This window comes from Eurosta solidaginis, chromosome 5 (assembly GCF_040869045.1).
Source record: "Eurosta solidaginis isolate ZX-2024a chromosome 5, ASM4086904v1, whole genome shotgun sequence".
NCBI lineage: Eukaryota > Metazoa > Arthropoda > Insecta > Diptera > Tephritidae > Eurosta > Eurosta solidaginis.
Genome location: NC_090323.1, coordinates 218,295,223 through 218,302,442, shown reverse-complemented (window position 1 = coordinate 218,302,442; position 7,220 = coordinate 218,295,223).

The window sequence follows — 7,220 nt, the reverse complement described above, 5'->3', positions numbered from 1 at the left end:
TGAATTACCTGAGTAGTAAAATACATTATAATCATGAAATCTACAATTATGGAACTAGAAATTGCAATAATATAAGACTGCCTAGAATAAGAACTGAGTTCGCCAAAAGGTCTCTTGAATATTTAGGGTATAAAATGTACAATGAGTTACCTTCTGATTTGAAAGACTGTGAAAAGTATTAAGTTCAAAGAAAAACTGTTTTTATATTGTACGTCACTAAATGTGACATGAGTATTTATGTTAATCTCTTATTTTAACCTAAACTTGGTCTTAAAGACCGTTATAATAAATAAATACATAAAAAAAAAGTCTACCTGATTTATACCACGGGGCGTATTTAGGCCAGATTTAAGTGAAAGGCAAGAAGAGCGGTCGACTCGTAATACGCGTCCAAATATGAGGAGAGACTTCAAAGGACGCGCATTGACTAAGGCATCGAGTCCCGTAGATCTTTTGTAAACCTGGGATTTCGGGAAATGAAAATGACAATCCCAGGATCCCGATACTTTTGTTGTTGTTGTAGTGATAAGGACACTCCCCGACGGCTTTGGGGAGTATTATCGAGTTGATGGTCCTATGGCGGATGCAGATCCGGTACGTTCCGGTACCAAGCCCGACCACATACTACCTTCTATGCCATACCGCCCTCCCAACCCCTAGATCCATGAGGAGTTCGGGGTCGGCAGAACCTCGGCTGCTAATGAAACAGGATTCGCCACAGATAGGTGAGGTTGACAATTGGGTTTGGAGAAGCTATGTATTGCGCTGGCAACCTGAAAGGGCTGCGCTACACAAACCCCTTCAATCCGGCATTTGAGTCGCCTCTTACGACAGGCATACCTACCGCGGGTATATTCTAACCCCCTGACCCGCTGGGGGTCCCGACACTTTTCGAAATTATCAGAGACTTATTTTTGAATTTTGGTTCAAAATAATAATGTATAGCAGTGGGCAAACATAAATATTTATTCAGTCGAATGTTTTAAAAATATTTCAAGACAAATTTTATAAACAAATACACAGTTTGTTTCGTTCTGAACAGAAACAAATACTTTTTTCTGTACTATTTAACACAAATGCTGCTTAATTTCAGCCAGTTAAAAACATTTATTTTAAATAAAATAAATAAAAAAGATTTTTTAAGTCAAACGGTTTTATTGAAAACAATACTTACATGAAATAATAATAATACTAAAAGCTAGAAAATAATTAGGTAGGTCCTAGGTACTAGTAATCCCATTCCTCATCAATCTAGAGCGTTGATCAGACAATTAAATAAAAGCGTTGGGCGCGTGAAATTTCTAAAAATGTGAGGCGTAGCATAACCTGATTGAGGTTCAGTTGGTCTTATATATGACCATCAATAGAAGTTTTACGCGTCGAACGCTTTTATTTAATTGTCTGATCAACGCTCTAGATTGATGAGGTATGTGATTACTAGTACCTAGGACCTACCTAATTATTTTCTAGCTTTTAGTATTATTATTATTTCATGTAAGTATTTCAATAAAACCGTTTAACTTAAAATTTTTTTTTATTATTTTTTTTTTAAGTTTTTAGTCCTTATTTAATTGCCTATGATTTCTGTTGTTGTAGCGATAAGGTTGCTCCCCGAAGGCTTTGGGGAGTGTTATCGATGTGATGGTCCTTTGCCGGATACAGATCCGGTACGCTCCGGTAACACAGCACCATTAAGGTGCTAGCCCGACCATCTCGAGAACGATTTATATGGCCGCATTAAACCTTCGGGCCATACCTCCCTCCCCACCCCCAAGTTCCATGGGGAGCTTGGGGTCGCCAGAGCCTCGTCTGTTAGTGAAAAAGGATTCGCCGCGAATAGGTGAGGTTGACGATTGGGTTTGGAGAAGCTGTATATTTCGCTGGCAACCTGAAGGGTTGCGCTACACCGCCCCTTGAATCTGGTATTTTAGTCGCCTCTTATGACAGACATACCTACCGCGGGTATATTCTGACCCCCTAACCCGCTGAGGTGCCTATTATTTATCATTCTATTTAGTTCATTTAGTGACTCATTATTACAAGGACTCTTTCCTGACAATTTGTTACAATCTAAGTCCTCAATACATAATCCTTCTAAAGACTTTACTCGACTCTGCGCCACGTATGCTTGTCCCTCCTCCAACTCCAAAATATTTTGATGTTACTTCTACCGGACTGTATGTAATCTTTGTTCCAAATATGGACCAAATCGGACCACAAATACGATTTTTTTGAATATCTCGATATTTGCACCACATAGCGGCGATGTTTTTCATAGGTCGCTTTCTATTCATGTATGTATTATGTGTTCCAAATATGACCCAAATCGGACCACAAATACGATTTTTGTGAATATCTCGATGCTTGCGCCACATAGCGGCGATTTTTTTCATAGATCGCTTTCTATTCTTGTATGTATTATGAGTTCAAAATATGAGCCAAATCGGACCACAAATACGATTTTTCTTAATATCTCGATCCATGCGCCACCTAGCGGCGATTTTTTTCATAAGTCGCTTTCTATTCTTGTATGTATTATGTGTTCCAAATATGAGCCAAATCTGACCACAAATACGAATTTTGTGAATATCTCGATCCTTGCGTCACCTAGCGGCGATTTTTTTCATAGGTCGCTTTCTATTCTTGTATGTATTATAAGTTCCAAATATGAGCCAAATCGGACCACAAATACGATTTTTGTGAATATCTCGATCTTTGCGCCACCAGCGACGATTTTTTTCGTATTATTGCATTGCCATGGGGTTCTGAACAATATATTCCAAGTTTCAAGCTTTTAGCATATCAGGAAGTTGCTTCAATTTTAATTACAAAATTCGTTCACAACGGCCGGTCGTGTCAAGCCAACCTAAATAAAATACCCCCATCATACTAAAGTAAATAAAGTTTCATCTGAGAGCCTAGATTTTAAGTAGGTACGCATATTACCGGAAGTGGAAACATCTTTCGGCCTCCACTTAATAGAGAAATTGTTGACAGCATGTTGTACATCAGTTCTAAATGTGCACCACGAGATCCAACGTATCGAAAAACTTGTATTTGTTTTTGAAATCAGATAATTAAATTATTTAACTCGGGATTGGAAGTCCTGGGATTTGTGATCGGGTCTCCCTTGACCCGATCTGACGAGCCTCAGAAGACAGGGTTAGTGTGCATGCACAAATACTCGCCCAAATCATTCACACTACGGAGCAGTTTTGTGTTACACTATACAGGCAGTAAGGGCAAGATTTTTAGTTTAGATGGTGAACTTATTTTTTTTTTAGCGATTTGCTTAAAATTATATTATTTTTATATAAAAATATATAGGTAGCTTTTTACTTAGGTTAATAATGCGGCAATTTTTTTCCGGAAAATGGACCAGGGACCGACCGTTTCCAAAAACAAATTTGTTATTGTTTGATTTTCTTGAAATCTGGTACATAGGCAGCTTTTCGGCTAGGTTAATATTTAGAAAACTTGTTTCCGGCAACTGCACCAGTGGTCGATCTATTCCAAAAAAATATTATTTATTGAGATATTTGCTTGAAATTTGGTACATACATACAAAGTAAATAGGAATTGGACCTGCGACCGACCTAATAAAAAAAATATTTGTTCTGAAATTTCGTACATGCACACATGGGTAGCTTTCGCGTAGGTCAATGACCCTATCAGCAAATCTTGACTGAAAATGAAGAAGCAAAACGGAATTGGGTTTTTCCAAGCCAATTTTAACCTGTAAAAGAAACACATATGTACATAAACTGTTATCCAAAATCTTATAAGTACAAACGAGAGAAAACATCTCAAATATTGAGAGAGCGCGCTCTATTTGCGGACCTCATTATATTTTGCCCGACCTTCCCACAAAATTAACGAAGCCTGCCATATGAATCTTAACCAAGGTTATAGTCAAGCGTGACAGTGAATTAACTCGTACTATTCTTACTGGGAATAAGGAAACTTTTTTCGGGAAGTGAGCCAGGGACCGACCTATACCAAAAAAATATTAATTATTAAGCGATTTGCTTGAAATTTGGTACATGGGTAGCTTTTCGCTCAGGTTAATAATGACACTTTTTTCTATACAACATGGAAGTAGAGCAGGGACCGTCCTATTCCAAAAAAAAATAATTTATTGGTTTCGGGACAATAAATAGTTCGGGAAGCACCGGATTCGTGATCGGAACTGTCGGGACTCGGAGCCTTGAAAACCTTAATGCTTTAGTTTAGCAACAAAACTTTAGATTTCAATATCAAAATAATAATTGCTGGTCAATAGTATTGCTTAATTTTGGACACCAATTTTGCACACTAGCGCTATAATACTAGCACTATAAATGGCAAAAAATAAATTCAAGTCAATAAAATAAAGGCACGCAGGGGCGCCTGGGTGTCCGATAATGTAGAGGATGTCGAGGATGACCCTTCTTTTGCATGGATGTCTGCCTGAAATATGGTGGGTTAGTATCCCATTGGTATCGATATCTTGAAGTTAGGCCCATGATGCAAGCTCCCGTTCTTCCGTCATCAAATGTCGATCCCTGCGTGAACCAGACCTCTGAGTCATGCTCATTATAAGGATTCCCTATTTCCCAGTGGATTCTGTCCACAATGGACATTTCAAAGTTCCGTGAGATTCTGAGCTTAGGGGACATTACGTCACGCAGTTGTAATGTGGGATTTCCTACGAAATTTCTTATTACTTTCATATGCCCTATCATGTTTCCTAGCTTCAAATCCGAAATATTTTGAAGTCTTAGTGCGCCTAGCATTGCCTCCTTCTCTATCAGAATAGGGAAGGGAGGTATTCCCACTAAAGCACTAAGTGCATCAGCAGAGGACATTCTCATCGCACCCGTTATGTTATGCCAATGAAAACTAGCCGATGCAGTTTGCTTAGTTTTGCTGTTACCGTTCTTTGCGTGGCCTTCTGTCTCCAAGCTAGGGAAGCATAGGTGACTATTGGCTTTACAAAAGTATTAAATTACCAGTATACCATTTTTGGAGATATCTCCCATGTTTTGCCGTATAGTCGAGTACAGTCGAAGTAAGCTCTTGTTGCTTTGTTTAAGATAGCATCCAAATGAGCATGCGACGTCTCTCAGGGTTGAAAGGGGACATATCCGTACGCACAAGCAATTTAAAAAAAGAACTTACAAGTGCTCTGTGTACGCCGTTCCCATAGTCCAATACCCGAAACTTGCACAAAAGGAAGGCAGACTTCTCAGGGACAAGCGCGTAGCTCTCGCACAACTTCCAACTACACATTAGATTAATGCATGTAATGTGTCCCCACAAGACACCAAGCATTCTTTTCCCGTCTCTAACACCTATGTATGCCTCATTAGCCAGCCTTTTTGTAACTTTAAGTTTCCTTTGACTTCTATTTGAGAGTATCGATGACAATTTGTGGGTGATCCCACCTATTGTACGGGACGTGCAAGGGGAATAATAAGAAGCTATTAAGCGGAGTATGGTGGGGTGGCCTCTTCTCCTACAATTCTACAGTAGTTTTGATGTTACTTGTTTCGTTACTTTTACCTGGGATCTTCGGTACGGCAGATCTTCACGCTATTTCTATACAACGGAGGCCACCGTAATTGTAATTAAACAAGAGGCAGTATACATGCATACCTTACTTAAACAAGAGATAAAACTTCCGAGAAGATTTGGGCCGAACTTGCTTTTCTTTCGCGCTACGATTTATTCATTTTTTTATGCCGATTCCAAACGGCATTTGCAAGCAGATGATTTTTTTTCACTAAGAAGCTTTTCATGGCAGAAATACACTTGAAATATTTGGCAAACCACTGCAAGGGGCGACGCCTGAAAGAAAACAAATTTTTTCTAATTGAAAAAAACTTTTTATAGTCATATATATATATAAATATATATATAATTCAAATTATGTACGTTTGCAAAGATCCCCATATATCGATCAAGATATAAACCAAGGTATGTAGTCGTACCTCAGTGGGTTAGGGGCTTAGAATATACCCGCGGCAAGTATGCCTGTCGTAAGAGGCGAATAAAATACCCAAATGATTCAAGCGGTTGTGTATTTTAACCCTTTTAAGGGGATGCCAGCGCAATTTATAGCTCCTCCAACCCAATTGTCAACCCCATCTACCCGTGGTGAATCCTGTTTCATTAGCAGTCAGGGCTCTGGCGACCCCAAGTCCCTCATCGAACTAGCAGGTGGGGGCGATATAGGCTAGATGTTTCAATGTGGCCATACTAAATCGCTCGCGAAATAGTTGGTTTATACCCTTATGGTGCTTGTTACCATAAAACCTTCGGGGGGCGTCTTTATCGCTACAACAACAACAACCAAGGTAGTCGTAAAAAATGTGTTTGTCCATTACAGGTATTATAGGATGTTAAATTAGGAGAGGATAAAAGTAGGGTGTATAAGGCATGTCATTGTTCAAATGTAATTGCATAATCAGGAAACATAACATTTGTCAAGTCTGCTAGCTACGAATATGCATTCTCCAATAATTGCGTACAAAAATGGTCGTCGTGTCAAAAAATGGCCATGGAAAATATCGCCTGCTCTGAATCCTTACTTGTGCATTCTGCTCGACTGTCTGTGCTACCACTCCAGGATATTTAGTAACAATAATTCCCAACTTTCTTACCGTCCAAAGCCGGCCCAACCAATACGAATCGTTGAAAGGCAGGGATTTAGCTTAAATACTCACTGAAATTAAAAACGTGTGTCCGACAAGACTTTTGTACCCCCAGCGGGTTAGGGGGTAAGAAAATACCCGCGGTAATGCCTGTCGTAAGAGGCGATTAAAATACCAAATAGATTCAAGGGGTTGTGTAGCGCAACCCTTTCAAGTTGCCAGCGCCATATATAGCCAATCCGAACCCAATTGTCAACCTCACCTATCTGTGGCGAATCCTGTTACATTAACAACCGGGGTTCTGGCGACCCCGAACTTCTCATGGATCTAGGGGGTGGGAGGGCGGTATGTCCTAGAAGGTCGCACGTGGTCATAACAAATCGTTCCCGAGATGGGCGGGCTTGGTACCGGAACGTACCGGATCTGCATCCGACGAAGGACCATCAACATCGATAACACTTCCTTATCGCCTCAACAACAACAACAACAACAACAAGACTTTTGGCTACAGAGGTGATACACCAGTGGTTAAGGCTGCCAATTGACATCATAAGAAGGGAGGACTGGTGTGCTTTGCATAAATAG